This window comes from Zalophus californianus, chromosome 2, assembly GCF_009762305.2.
Source record: "Zalophus californianus isolate mZalCal1 chromosome 2, mZalCal1.pri.v2, whole genome shotgun sequence".
NCBI lineage: Eukaryota > Metazoa > Chordata > Mammalia > Carnivora > Otariidae > Zalophus > Zalophus californianus.
The window spans coordinates 123,235,294-123,250,150 of record NC_045596.1 but is presented as its reverse complement, the minus strand read 5'-3'; the positions used below and the strand labels follow the sequence as shown (position 1 = coordinate 123,250,150).

At 40.1% G+C, this 14,857-nt stretch overlaps 1 long non-coding RNA gene across 2 annotated transcripts in view; it reads left to right on the top strand.

Annotated features, from left to right (window-relative positions):
* The window catches only part of LOC113924365, a 93,626-nt gene that overhangs the window by 923 nt on the left and 77,846 nt on the right, over window positions 1–14,857 (top strand). The gene's annotated exons all lie outside the window — the stretch shown is intronic.

Below are 14,857 nucleotides of genomic sequence, written 5' to 3'. Positions count from 1 at the left end.
CCAGTGTCATCCGTTCTAGCCAAAGTCTGGAGCTGGATTTCTGCACCCATCTATCAAATCCTTAGCATCTCCATTTTCCAACCTGGCCTCTTTTAATACAAACTGCTTTCTTAAAGGGAAATAGGCCTTTTGTTTGTTCTTCCTAAGGTAGTCTACAAAATTAAAATAGTTATTTCCTGGTCATTAAATTAATGCATATTCCACTGTTAAATTTCAGAAAATAGAAGAATAAAGAAAAGTAGCCCTTGCTGTACAACCAAGTATAACCACTACTTACTTTTTAGAACACAATATATATTCCTTGGATATACCGCACACACAGATTGTCTCTGTGCTTTCAGCCATAGTCATTGCCACCTTTAATAGTTTTCCTCCTTCCTGCTCATGGGCAAATCATTTTCACCCAATGTATGAAACCTTTCACAGTTTTTTCTCTGTATCCTTACAGCATTCATGTTGTATTATAATTATGTATTTATATGTCTTCTAGACTGAGTCCCTAGGAGCAAGCTAAAGTTCTAGAACTATTAGAATAAAGCAAGAGATGGAAGAGACCAGAATGTCCTAAGCACAAGTGGTTTCACACACCAGTTTGTGAATTTCATCTATGGTGAAGTTTCTGCAGATCAGTGGGGAAATGAGAAAAATATATATATAGTGAGTTTTCATTTAGTCAAACTTACTCTTAAGGATTGTGCTTTATTTTGAAATTGTCCATTCTATTTCTTTTATGTGATGACAGTTATAGAGCAGTAGTTGTTTCCTAAATATTTTTCCTTGGAAAATAAAATGTTGCTAATTTTATTTGCTCCCATTTGGTTTATTTTATTTCTGAAATTTTTCTTGGTTCATGAAATCCTAAAGTCTAGCAATCACTGAGATAGAGAATGGCCACCAGTTTCAGCAGTTAAAATGCTGGCATGATCCTAATCTACTTGCTATACTTGCTATAGGTATTCTCTGTATTTTTTCTGGATATGCCTTAGCCTAAGCCAGAGGATGGATCTCAGCTTGATGTTGTTCAGAAAATAAGAAATGGCTGAAACTGGCAGATGGTACTAGGGCCAAAAGTAAGATATTAGTCATCCTTAATGCAGTTTATATAGATAAAATGAAGTTTCTCTTTGTTACTGTATTATATGAAAATACGTAGATGGAACTTTGACATCCAAGGAGGATATGTTTGGGTTAGTCTGACAAAATAATAAGTTAATAAAATTCACTTTGAGGGATCCTGGGAGGTGGCACTGTTAACCCTTTGGCATAGGTTTCCATCTCTCTCTAAATATGTCCATGGTGGTTTTAAAATATGGTACCACTTCTTTGATGTCCTTCCCATAAAAAGATATACCTTGTGTCCCCTCCCCTTAAATCTGGATGGGCTTATGATTGATTTATACAATAGAATATAGTGAAAGTGATCATAATCACCATATGTGACGTCAGAGGCTAGGTCATAAAAGGCCATGCAACTCCATCTTGTCTGTTGAAACACTTGCTTTTGGAACTCTCAGCCATTATGTAAGAAGTTGACTATCTGAGTCCGGTGTGCTGTGGAAAGCCCAGAACAATAGGGAGACCCCTTGAAGTACTCTCATTGACAGTCATAGCTGAGCCCACCCTCCAGTTAGCCCAGGAACCAGTTACATGAGTGATGAAGCAGATTCCAGCTCTCAGCCATTTGAGCCACCCTTCAGTCTTTTCAGTCTTCCCAGCTGAGGCCATAGACTTGTGGACCAGAAGCAAGCCATTCCTGTTCTGTCTTGTCCTAATTCCTGACCTGAAGAATCCATGGCCTTAAAAGAATTGGAAAACAAGACAAGGTTGGGAGAAATATTTGTAAAAAATGCATCTAATAAAGGACTGTTACTCAAAATATATAAAGAACTTTTAAAACTCAACAATAGGAAAATAAAAACTCATTAAAAAAATTGGCCAAACACCTTAACAGACCTCACCGAAGAAGATAATACAGATGTCAAGTGAGTATATGCAAAGATGCTCTACATCATACAATCAGGGAAATGCAAAGTAAAACAAAATGACTTACCACTACATGGCTAATAGAATGGCCAAAATCCAGAACACTGACAACACCAAACGCTGGTGAAGATGTGGAGCAAAAGGATTCTCATACATTGTTAGTGGGAATGCAAAACGGTACAGCCACTTTGGAAGATAGTTTGTAAGTTTCTTATAAAATGAAACATACTCTTCCCATGTGAACCAACAATTGCACTTGTTACTCTACCTAAAGTAGGTGAAATCTTCTGTCCATACAGAAACCTACACCTTGATGTTTATAGCACTTTTACTCATAATTGCCAAAACTTAGAAGCAACCAAGATGTCCTTCAGTAGATAAATGGATTAATAAACAGTGGTACATTCAGGCAATGGAATATTATTTAGCACTAAAAAGAATTGAGCTGTCAAGCTATGAAAAGACATGGAGGAAACTTAAATGACAACTACAAGGTGAAAGAAGCCAATTTGAAAAGGCTATACACTATGATTCCAATTATATGCCATTCTGGAAAAGACGAAACTATGGAGACAGTAAAAAAGATTAGTGGTTGCCAGATGGGGAAAAGGGAGAGATGAATAGGCAGAATATAGAGGATTTTTAGGGCAACGAAAATACTCTGTATATTATAATGAATGTATGTCACTGTGCTTTTGTCCAAATCCATAGAATGTACATCACCAAGTATGAACCCTAAGGTAAATAGTGGACTTTGGGTGATTTTGATATGTCGATGTAGACTGATCCTTGGTAAAAAATTTACCCTTCTGGTAGACAATCCTGATAATGGGAGAGGCTGTGCATGTGGGGGGACAGTGGGTATATAGGAATTCTCTGTGCCTTTTGCTCAGTTTTGTTGTAAATCCGAAACTGCTCTGAGAAAACAATAAAGTCTTAAAAAGAATCCATAAGCATTATGAAAATGATTGTTTTACTTCTTTGTTTAGGGTTGGTTGTTACGTGTCTGTGCCAGAGAATAGATAACTGGAACCATGTCCTTTGTCTCTATATTTACATACACTCTATTTGAAAAAGGCTTCTGGCATAGAGTGATTTTTTGCCTAGAGCTGACTTTAAGCCTAGAAAAAGTGTCTGGGGTTTTCTTTTTTAGGAATATGTTGCCTTCAGAGTCTGAGATTGTGCTAACCAATGAAAGAGTTAAGTGAGTGTTAGATTTAAAGGTTGCAAATGCAGGGAGGGGATGTGAGTAGGTCTTTACATTATGCTTGATTCTGTAATGTGTCATTTTTTTCTCCCCCCAAATGGGAGGGAAAATAGCATACTATGTACCCAATAAATGGGGAAGAAAATAAAAGTGGAACAAGCTGTAATATCAAACTTTAAAATCTGAACTTTGAAACTGAGTATTTTTGCCCATTAAGTGTCAGCTTTACCTACCACATTGTTTAGGTTACATTTTAAGCTTCATTGAAGACAATATAGTTTATTCATTTTTGCCTCCTCTGCATCTGTAATAGGTAAAGCTGTACATACGTCTGTGTAATACCAGATTTCTACATATATGTCTGTATGTCTTTATATACATTTTGACCTCATCTTAGACTTCTCTCAAGTATTTTTTGATTGCATTAAAAGTTTTGGTGGATGTAACAAATATGTGAAATGTGAAAATCTGTTTAACATGTTCATGTTAAAAGACAATTATAATGACTTGGAAAAAATTTTTAAATATTTCATGTCATTTCGTTCATTTTGTTCAGTGGGTCTTAGGATTCAGAGCAAACTATGGCCTGCCACCCTGTTGTGGTCTGCAGTCTATTTCCGTATGGCTCATGAGCTAAGAGCTATTTTTACATCTTTTTATTGTAGTAAAATAGCAATATAAAATTTGCCATTTAACCATTTTTTTAAAGATTTTTATTTTTTATTTTTTTTAAAGATTTTATTTATTTATTTGAGAGAGAGAGAATGAGAGATAGCACGAGAGGGAAGAGGGTCAGAGGGAGAAGCAGACTCCCTACTGAGCAGCGAGCCTGATGCGGGACTTGATTCCGGGACTCCAGGATCATGACCTGAGCCGAAGGCAGTCTCTTAACCAACTGAGCCACCCAGGCGCCCCAGGATTTTATTTATTTTTCAACAGAGAGAGAGCGAGAGAGGGAACACAAGCAGGGGGAGTGGGAGAGGGAGAAGCAGGCTTTCCGCTGAGTGGGGAGCCCAATGTGGGACTCAATCCCAGGACGCCGGGATCATGACCTGAGCCGAAGGCAGACGTTTAACGACTGAGCCACCCAGGCGCCATTTAACCATTTTTAAATGTACAGTTAAGTGGCGTTAAGTACATTCATATTGTTGTGAAACTGCCACCACCAAATCCATATGCAATTTTTTCATTGTCCCAAAATGAAACTTTATCTATTTGACACTAACTCCCCATTTCCCTTTTCCCCCAGTTCGTGGGAATCACCATCCTACTTTGTCTCTATGAATAGGTACTTCGTGTAAGGGGAGTCATACAGTAGTTGTCCTTTTACATCTAGCGTATTTCACTTAGCATAATGTTTTTAAGGTCCATTCATGTTGTAGCAGGTATCAGAACTTTTTTAAGGCTGACTAGTATGATATTGTATGTATATACCACCTGTTCTTTATCCATTCACCTGTCAGTGGGTATTTGGGTATCCATCTTTTGCCTATTGTGAATATTGCTGTTGTGAACATTGGTGTGTGCACTTTGACCTTTTAACCCTGACCACAGACCCTTCTTTCTATCCCCTAATGGTGTCTAGTGCTGCTGTGTACACAGGAATACAAGGGGAACGGGAGAACTGTTAGTTCAGTGGGTGTAGAGTTTCAGCTTTTTTAAGATGTAATGAGATTTGGAGATTGGTTGACTGCAATGTGAATACTCCCACTGCTTTCAATTGGCTCTTACATTTTTAGAGTTGTTAAAAAAGATAAAGTATTTAAAAATACTATCTGGCCTTTTACAGAAAAAGTTTGTCAACCCTTAATTTAGAGTAAATTTTAAAACTTCTATAATGGGCTATTATTGCTGAATGAATTTTAACATAAAGTTCATTCCTTCACTAGAGAAGTATTTAAATTTTAGTAGACTTTCTCATACTAAATATTTGGGGAACTCTAGTTATTTGGTCCCCAAACCAACATTGAAAAAATCATGGTTTTGTTTTTGTTATTGAGTAAGAGTAAGATTCATTGATTTATAAGCAAGATTCATTGATTTTGAAGGAATCCTGCAGTAAATTCAGAGTAATAGGGCAGAAAGGTTCCTTTCTTTAGAACCAGGATAGAGTGAAAGAAAGGCCCCACTAGGTATAACTAGGGAAATAGGGGCTGGAGGCACTGTCCTTTTTCCTTTTGCTCTACTTTTCTGATTCTACTCTGGACAAGCTGTCTTTTGAACCCTAGTATGTCCTTAAGACAGAGATTCCCAAACTTGTTTGACAACACCATTGAAATCTTTAATTTTTTCATGGTGTCCTTGAGCCTAAGAAATACTGCATAGTTCCATTTGTTAAGTTATTAGGTCCAAACAACCTAACCATAGACATTCTTACAATGTCTCGCAGATGTTTCCGTGTTTCTCTCAAAAATTTAAAATATCCCATGGTGCCTTGTGAGTTCACTCCAGTGTCCTATGCCCCTGAGCACACAATTTGGAAATTGCAGTCTACCTGTGTTTCTGACTTGGATTTGATTTTGTCCTTGCCCTTGCTTCTTCTTTTACCCCAATTACTATTTCCCACATTTCCAGGGTTTGCCTAACAATATTTTCTGATGGCTCTCTCTGCTTACAGATTTAATTTTTACATCCTTGATTCAGGTTTCTTCCTTCATTAGCTTTTATATTGGTTTTTCTTTATAAAGTCTCTGTTTTTAAACTACTGAAATAAAAAATGAGTAGAACATTCACCCTCCTCTTCAAAAGTGCGTTACTAGAATTACTGGATTAATGACCATAGGGTTCTTTAGTTTCCTCACAAGAAAGGTGATAAAGTATCTTAAGCCACCTGATAATCCTTAGTCGTATATGTTGGCCTTTGTCACTAAAGTGAAGAAGATGCTGTAAATGGCGTAAACAACTTGCATGGTAAATAATAAATTACCTTTACTATAAATTATTACTCACTAGATGAACTTTCCAGTAGCTCTGTCTGGTAGGGAAGTTTTGTTTTCTTTATCTCCATGGATGTTTTATTCTCAGGCTGATTTAAGTGACAATTCAGAAATACCAAGTTACAGGTTAAAAGAAATTTGAAAAAACCTTAACTTTATTAAGTAATTAGATTCAAAACTAGATAATTCAGAAGATTTGGGAGAGAAGGTATTTCTGGTTAGGAAGAAGATTCTATGCATTATAAAAATGTGAGAAAGGAAAAATGTTTTTATACTGAGAAATTATTTTAGGATTTAAAGATCAATATGTCATTCATTTGTACATTAGATGCTATACTATGGTGATCCCCCATAGAAAGAAGGCTTTGACTTCTGTGAGGTAAGGAGAATTCATGGGAGGATTTTGGACTACTGTGGAGGAATGGTTTTTTTTCTTCAAATATGAAGAGAGCTCTTTATGGGGTAATTTCACACTGTGAATTGCACTTGTGTAAACTCATGTAAAGCACATGTCCTCTGTGCTTTTACACAGGTAGGATATAGGGATGGGGAAGAACCAGTATTCTGTACATGCATAGCTCTGAATGGTATCCCACTGGGCTTGGGCCAGTGTAATCAGTGCTTTTATTTACATATCTTTACTATATAGAGGTAGAACTAGAATTTTTTGCTGCTCTTTTGTAAATCCTATGATGCGTGCTTTCCAGTTTTCTCATTTGGGAAGGGAGAACAAGACAGAAGAGCAGTGTCTTTGTTTTTTCCCTTCCTGCTTGATACTCTGCCTAGAACTCTTTGTAAGTCAGGATATAAGACTCAGGTGGTTGTCCCAGAACTAATCTTTTTCAACTTCCCCTAATCTCAGGGACCCTGGTTTTATAATCAGTGTCCCCAGGAAGGAAGACTTACATGGCAAAAGTACCTTGTTTGATATATTTTCTATTGCTGCCATAACAAACACAAATGTAGTGGCTTGAATAATATGTATTATCTTACAGTTCTGGAGGCATGGACCTCAAAGAGCTAAAGCCCAGGAGTTGGCCAGGTCACATTGCATTCTGGAGGCTCTAGGGAGAATGTTTTTCCTTGCTTATTCAAGTCATTGGCAGAATTCAGTTCCTTGAAGTTACAGGACTATAAGTTCCTGTCCTTGCTGGCTGTCAGCTGAGGGCTGTCTACAGCTTCTAGAGGATGTCCACATCCTTGGTTTGTGGTCTTCTTCCTCTACCTTCAAAGCCAGCAACAATAAGTTGAATTCCCTTCAAGCATCTCCTCTTTTTTCTTCATCTTATTCTTTTATTTATTTTTTTAAAGGTATTTATTTGTTTATTTATTTATTTATTTAAGAGAAAGAGAGTGAGAGTGCACAACAGGGACAGTGGGAGAGGGAGAAGCAGACTGCCCACTGAGCAGGGAGCCTGATGTGGGTCTTGATCCCAGGACCCCAGGATCATGACCTGAGCCTATGGCAGATGCCTAACCAACGGAGCCACTCAGGTACCCCCATCTTACAGTTTTAAAGATAGATGTGATTAGATTGGTACTGCTCAGATAATTTAAAATAACCTCAAGATCCTTAATCTCATCTGCAAAATCCTTCTTGCCATGCAAGGTAATATATTCACAGGTTCTGGAAGTAGGGTATGAACATCTTTGGGGCCCATTATTCTGCGTACCACACCTGGTGATAATAAATGACCTGACACTGAACAGTCTTCAACTTTCAGTCAGTCCACAGCTGTCAGTTTCATATATTGCATATTGATATCTATAGCTTCCTTTGCTATGCTGAATTCAGACTTTCTTGCATCCACCAATAAATAAGTATTTGAGGATAATTCTTTCATAATATAGAACTATGTAGAATAAGGAGATGGAAATAAAGAAGAGATGAAGATGAGGGATGGTTTTCTCTTCCAGAAATGGCAGAAAACAACAGCGATTTGAGCATGTTTAAATGCTGATGGGAGGGAACCAGGAGAGAAGGAGAGGGAAGTGTGGCAGACTGGGAGTAATTCTTCCACATCTGTCTGTTCTTCTCTTCTGCCACAGTAAAAGACTTGTGGATAGGCACAAGGCCACCTAGCTAGAAAGGACATTTCTCAAACCCTTTGGAGCTAAAGTTCTGAATAGTGATTAGTTCCTTTTTCTTTTTTTTAAAGATTTTATTTATTTGACAGAGAGAGCACGAGAGGGAACGCAAGCAGGGGGAGTGGGAGAGGGAGAAGCAGGCTTCCTCCAGTGATGCATTCTCTGATGTGTAGAAGGCAGTACGAGGTGTCCAGCACAGCTTGGTCATCTAGCAGCATTCTAGAGTTCATAGGGAAGAAACTGGAGGCAGTGGCAGCCTCTTGATTTGATCCTCTAAATCCTGTCATTGGTCGCCAGCTCTGCCACCAACTAATTATGCCCTCTAGGAGAGCCTAGAGGCCACTTTGTTCACCAAGCATTGGGTAAGGGAGCAAGAGGGCATCTCTCTGAGGCTCTCTTGACATCCAGAAAGACCATGAGAAATGCCATGGAAATTGCATTTCCTGATGACAGTGGGAAAATGGAACTTCAGAGGGGGACGGAGCTAGGCGGTAGATCCTAACAAAGACATGTTTGGTGTGGTTAGTACAATGAATCCACAGAGAAGAGTAATAGGGGTGTTCTGGAATAAATGGGCAGCCTACACAGCTTCTGCTTTGAATACTTTGAGGTCAGCTGGGAAGAAACTAACTAGACCTCACTGTTTGGATTCATGACTTCTTACCAGGTTCCCAGAACTAAGCTAGTGTACAGACCCAGAGCCCCTCAACAGAGGTGGGGGCTACATGCCTCTGAAAAAGAACCCTGCAGGAGAGCTATAGGTGTACACAGTGAATTTCCTCCACAGGGTGGAGAAGAGCTTTCCTCAGAGTGACCTGCAGCTATCTACCCACAGGACCGTGCCCTGGGGAAAGGGAAATACCCAGAACTCCTGGGAGATATGACATACTGACTCTAATTTTACCCTGATCCCCAGAGACTCCAAACTCTACAAAAGTCCACCAAAGTCGGTGCTTATGGACGTCAGGCTTTTACATGAAGTCTTGACCCAAATTCAGCTAACAGTGGGTCTAGTGGAACTGCAGATCCACACTGTGTTTATTATTACAGTTACAGGATATATGGTGAGAATGCACATACATAGACTTGATAACTAACAAAGTACCATTCTGGTTTCCTGTCCTTTGGAGTGAGGGCTATTATGAAAGGAAAAACCATCTAGAGTCTCTGGAACTCTTCCCGCACAATACACCAGTAGTAATTGGGAAGAGATACTTCGGAAGGGATGGTAGAAATTACCACTGCCATAAAAACCTCGAGAGAAGCAGTGTTAGTGATTCCTATTATGTCTGCATAAAATGTTTCTGTGTGACCAGAGCAACAGCCTGAAGGGCTTTGGAAAATGATAGATTATTGCAGACATACTCAGATTGTAATGTTTGCTGCAGCTACAGTTTTAGACGTATATTGACTGGAACAAGTCATCACCCTGGCACCTGACATGTGACCTGGCACATGCATTCTTTTCCAACCCAATCAGGAGCAGTTTGCATTTATATAGCAGAGACAAAGCTATACCTTTTATTGTATTTTATGAAACATCACCTTTTTCTTTTTACATTCATTATTTGCAATGTTAATTGAATCTAGTGAGCAGGAGTTAGAAACTATATATACCAGAGGGTGGGAGATAAACTGTGATAGTTCAGGGCCCTGCCACCTTGATGAAGTTTCAAGGGGTTCAGTGATTTGGGGCATATTAGGAGATTCCTTCCACAGAGAGACAAGTGGCAGTACCTTGCATCAACCACTGCAAAGAAAGAGGCACAGTGTATGATGAAGCTTTCTGGATTTTGGTGACAACCTCTACCACATTTGGGCATGCTGCACCACCCCATTCATGAGACAAGCCATCAGCTGCCAGTTTTAAGTGGGTTCTGGAATAAGAACGAGCTCTGCAACAGGTCTAGGCTGATAAGCAGGCTGAAGTGCCTGTTGGGCCTTATGGCATAGCAGATCTAATGGCGTTAAAAGTGTGCCTGGCAGCAGAGATGCTGTTTGGAGACTTTGGCAAGCCCTAGATTAGACAAGGTTTTGGAGGAAGTTCATGCTATAACTTTCTTCTTTTGAAAAGCAGTTCTTGGGGCGCCTGGGTGGCTCTGTCGGTTAAGCAGCTGCCTTTGGCTCAGGTCAGGATCTTGGGGTCCTGGGACAGAGCCCCACATCAGGCTCCCTGCTCCATGGGGATCCTGCTTCTCCCTCTCCCTCTGCACCCCCCCCCACACACTCGTGCTCTCTCTTTCTTACTCTGCTCTCTCTCAAATAAATAAATAAAATCTTAAAAAAAAAAAAAAGGCAAGGGGACAGGACCCCGAGGGTAGAAAGAGCTTGGCACTGGGGTTGTGAGAAATGGCTGATTATATACTTGGGAGTTGGGGGAGGTCAGGAGAAAGGGAGGTGTCCAAAAGGACTTTCATATGCTAAAGAAGACCCTCAGGATACTGGAGGCCTTGCTATTGTCAAGCTAAGGTTGCTTTTCCCTCTATCAAAGCATTAAGACAGTTGGGAGTTTCCAGGAGGCATGTCACACATATGGGGTGGCGGGGGGGGGGGGGGGGGGGGGGGGGGGGGGGGGGGGGGGGGGGGAGGTGAGGTTGCAGGGTGTCAGCTTGTGCTTTGTCCTCAGCTTGCCTTTGGCTCCCTCATCACTGAGATGGTGTCAGCAGCTAGACCCCAAGACCTGACCTTTCCTGCTCACCTGCTTGTACCCACTGATCTTTATCCCATGTTTTTCCTTAAGCATTTCTTTCCAGCTTATCTCTTACCTCAGACAAAAGACCTGAGATGTGTAGCATCTCATGATGATAGAAACCAAAACTACCCCTCAAGCAATGAGGATTGCCTGGACAAAGTTCCACCCAGGTGGGCCCAGGCCATCTAGACCAGTTTCTCTTTCTCTCTCTCTCTTTTTTTTAAATTTTATTTAAATTCAATTTAATTAACCTATTCTGTATTATTAGTTTCAGAGGTAGAATTCAGTGATTCATCAGTTGCATACAACACCTGGTGCTCATTACTTCAAGTGCCCTCCTTAATACCCATCACCAGTTACCCCATCCCCCCCACCTCCCCTCTAGCCACTCTCAGTTTGCTATAGTTAAGAGTCTCTTATGGTTTACCTCCCTCTCTGCTTTCCTCTTATTTTATTTTTCCTTCCCTTTCACTATGTTCATCTGTTTTGTTTCTTAAATTCCACATATGAGTGAAATCATATGGCTTATTTCATTTAGCACAATGCCCTCTAGTTCCATCCACAGTGTTGCAAGTGGCAAAATTTCATTCTTTTTGATGGCCGAATAATATTCCGTGTGTGTGTGTGTGTGTGTGTGTGTGTGTGTGTGTGTGTGTGTGTGTGTGTGTGTGTGTGTGTTGATATGGAAAACAAAGGCAGAAGGACGTGTAGATTAAATTAAATGTCCTTATAACCTATAGCCCATTGACAAGTACTTGAGGCAGGCAGAGTATAACCTTCCAGGAAGCCCCCAATTGTCTTAATGTTTAATGACTTGCTAGAGGGAAAAACGACCTTAGTTTGACAATAGCAAGGCCTCTGGTATCCTGAGAGTCTCCTTTAGCATATGAAAATCTTTTTGGAACTTCCCTTTGTCTTTACTTCCCCCAACCCCAAAGTATATCATCAGTTGCCCCTCACAATTCTGGGGCAGCAGCTCTTTCTGCCCATGGGTCCTGTCCCGGTGCTTTAATAAAATCACCTTTTTTTGCACCAAAGACATCTCAAGAATTCTTTCTTGGCCTTCGGCTCCAGACTTCACCAACATTCAAAAACTACATCATATACCTTATCTTCTTTATCCATTCATCTATTGATGGACTTCTCTGGGTTCTTTCCATATTTTGGCAATTGTGGACGTTGTTGCTATAAATATTGGGGTGCACGTGCCCCTTCAAATCACTGTTTTTGTATCCTTTGGATAAATACCTAGTTGTACAATTTCTGGGTCTTGGGGCAGTTCTATTTTTAACTTTTTGAGGAACCTCCATACTGTTTTCCAGAGTGGCTGCACCAGTTTGCATTCTCACCCAACAGTGCAAGAGGGTTACCCTTTCTCTGCATCCTTGCCAACATCTGTTATTTCGTGAGTGTTACTTTTAGCCATTCTGAACACAACAGGAATGTCCACTCTCACCACTGTTGTTCAACATAATACCAGAATTCCTAGCCTCAGCAATCAGACAACAAAAAGAAATAAAAGGCATTCAAATCTGCAAAGAAGAAGTCAAACTTTCATTCTTCACAGATAACATAATAATCTATGTGGAAAACCCAAAAGACTCTAGCAAAAAAATTGCTAGAACTGATACAGGAATTCAGCAAAGTGGCAGGATATAAAACCAATGCACAGGGGCACCTGGGTGGCTCAGTCGGTTGAGCATCTGCCTTCAGCTCAGGTTATGATCCCGGGGTCCTGGGATCAAGCTCCACATTGGGCTCCCCACTCAGCAGGGAGTCTGCTTCTCCCTCTCCCTCTGCCCCTCCCCACCGTTCATGCTCTTTCTCATTCACACTCTCTCAAATAAATAAAATCTTTAAAAAAAATTAAAAAAATAAAATAATAAAATCAATGCACAGAAGTCAGTTGCATTTCTATACATTAAAAATGAGGCAGAAGAAAGAGAAATCAAGGAATCGATCCCATTTACAATTGCACCAAAACCATAAGATACCAAGGAATAAACCTAACCAAAGAGGTAGGGATCTGTAGTCTGAAAACTATAGAATATTTATGAAAGAAATTGAGGAAGACACAAAGAAATGGAAAAACATTCCATGCTCATGGACTGGAAGAACAAATAATTGTTAAAATGCCTATGCTACCAAAAGCAATCTACACTTTCAATGCAATCCCTATCAAAATAGCATCAACATTTTTCACAGAACTGGAACAAACAATCCTAAAATTTGTGTGGAATCAGAAAAGACCCCAAATAGCCAAAGGAATGTTGAAAAAGGAAGCCAAAGCTGGAGGTATTACAATTCTGGACTTCAAGCTGTATTACAAAGCTGTCATCATCAAGACAGTATGCTACTGGTACAAAAACAGACACATAGATCAATGGAACAGGATAGAGAGTCCAGAAATGGACCCTCAACTCTAAGGTCAACTGATGTTCGACAAAGCAGGAAAATGTCCAATGGAGAAAAGATAGTCTCTTCAACAAATGGTGTTGGGAAAATTGGACAGCTATGTGCAGAAGAATGAAATTGGACCATTGCCTTATACCACACACAAAAATAAACTCAAAGTGGGTGAAAGACCTAAATGAGACAGGAGTCCATCAAAATCCTAGAGGAGAACACAGGCAGCAACCTCTTTGACCTTGGCCACAACAACTTCTTGCTAGATGCGTCTCCAAAGGCCAGAGAAACAAAAGCAAAAATAAACTGTTAGGACTTCAAGATAAAAAACTTCTGCATAGCAGAGGAAACAGTCGACAAAACCAAAAGACAACTGACAGAATGGGAGAAGATATTTGCAAATGTCTTATCAGATAGAGGGCTAGTATCCAAAATCTATAAAGAACTTAGCAAACTCAACACCCCAAAAAACAAAAATCCAATCAAGAAATGGGCTGAAGGGGCGCCTGGGTGCTCAGATGGTTAAGTGTCTGCCTTTGGCTCGGGTCATGATCCCAGGGTCCCGAGATCGAGCCCTGCATCGGGCTCCTTGCTCTGTGGGAAGCCTGCTTCTCCCTCTCCTTCTACTGCTCCCCCTGATTGTGCTCTCTTGCTTTCTCTGTCAAATAAATAAATAAATAAATCTTTTTTAAAAAAAAGAAATGAGCAGAAGACATGAACAGACATTTCTCCAAAGAAGAAATACAAATTGATAAGAGACACATGAAAAAATGCTCCACATCACTTGGCATCAGACAAGTTCTAACTTAACCCCAATTCACACCTGCACAGATGGACCATGGAGTGACCCATGGAGTGACCAGCAGTTACCTTTACCTTATTATAATACTAAAATCTGTGCCCAAGGAGAGCACAAGACACCTTCACATAACATACATTGTATGTATAGGCATGTTTCCTTAAGGCACATGCCCCACCCTACATCCCCCTCTATATATGATGACAAGACTCCCCTATCTAAATATTCATCCTAACCCTAAATAAAAGGAACCCATTTACCCTTACTTGAGGAGTCATGGCTTTGGAAGTTATTCCTCATGATCTCCTTATTTGCTACAAATAATGTTTACGTTATGCAATAACTCCACCTGCCGCAGTTTCTCTCTGTGACTCAATTCAAGTAAATTTGGTTACAGTGGGAGTCCTTGGACTGTTAAGAACTGTGAAGGGCATAAGATTTTTACCCTGTGTACAAACAAACAGATTAGCCTGCCATAGTTTCATAAATGCCAATAGAAGATAGGGGACATCTTGGTCAGAGACAAAGGACTTTTCTACTCCTAGCACAGCAGGCAGTGTGAGCTTCATGTCTGCATTGGTTCCCTTGCCTTCCAAGTTCCGTGGGTTAGGTGAAAAGATCCCAGTGTATGCTGTGAACATAGCGGGTTTGAGTCACAGCCGAGGAACTCCAAATTTAGAAAACCCAATCTTTTAAGAAGGATCTGCAGGCGAACCTGCCCAACTTTTGCCCTGGAGGGAGAACTT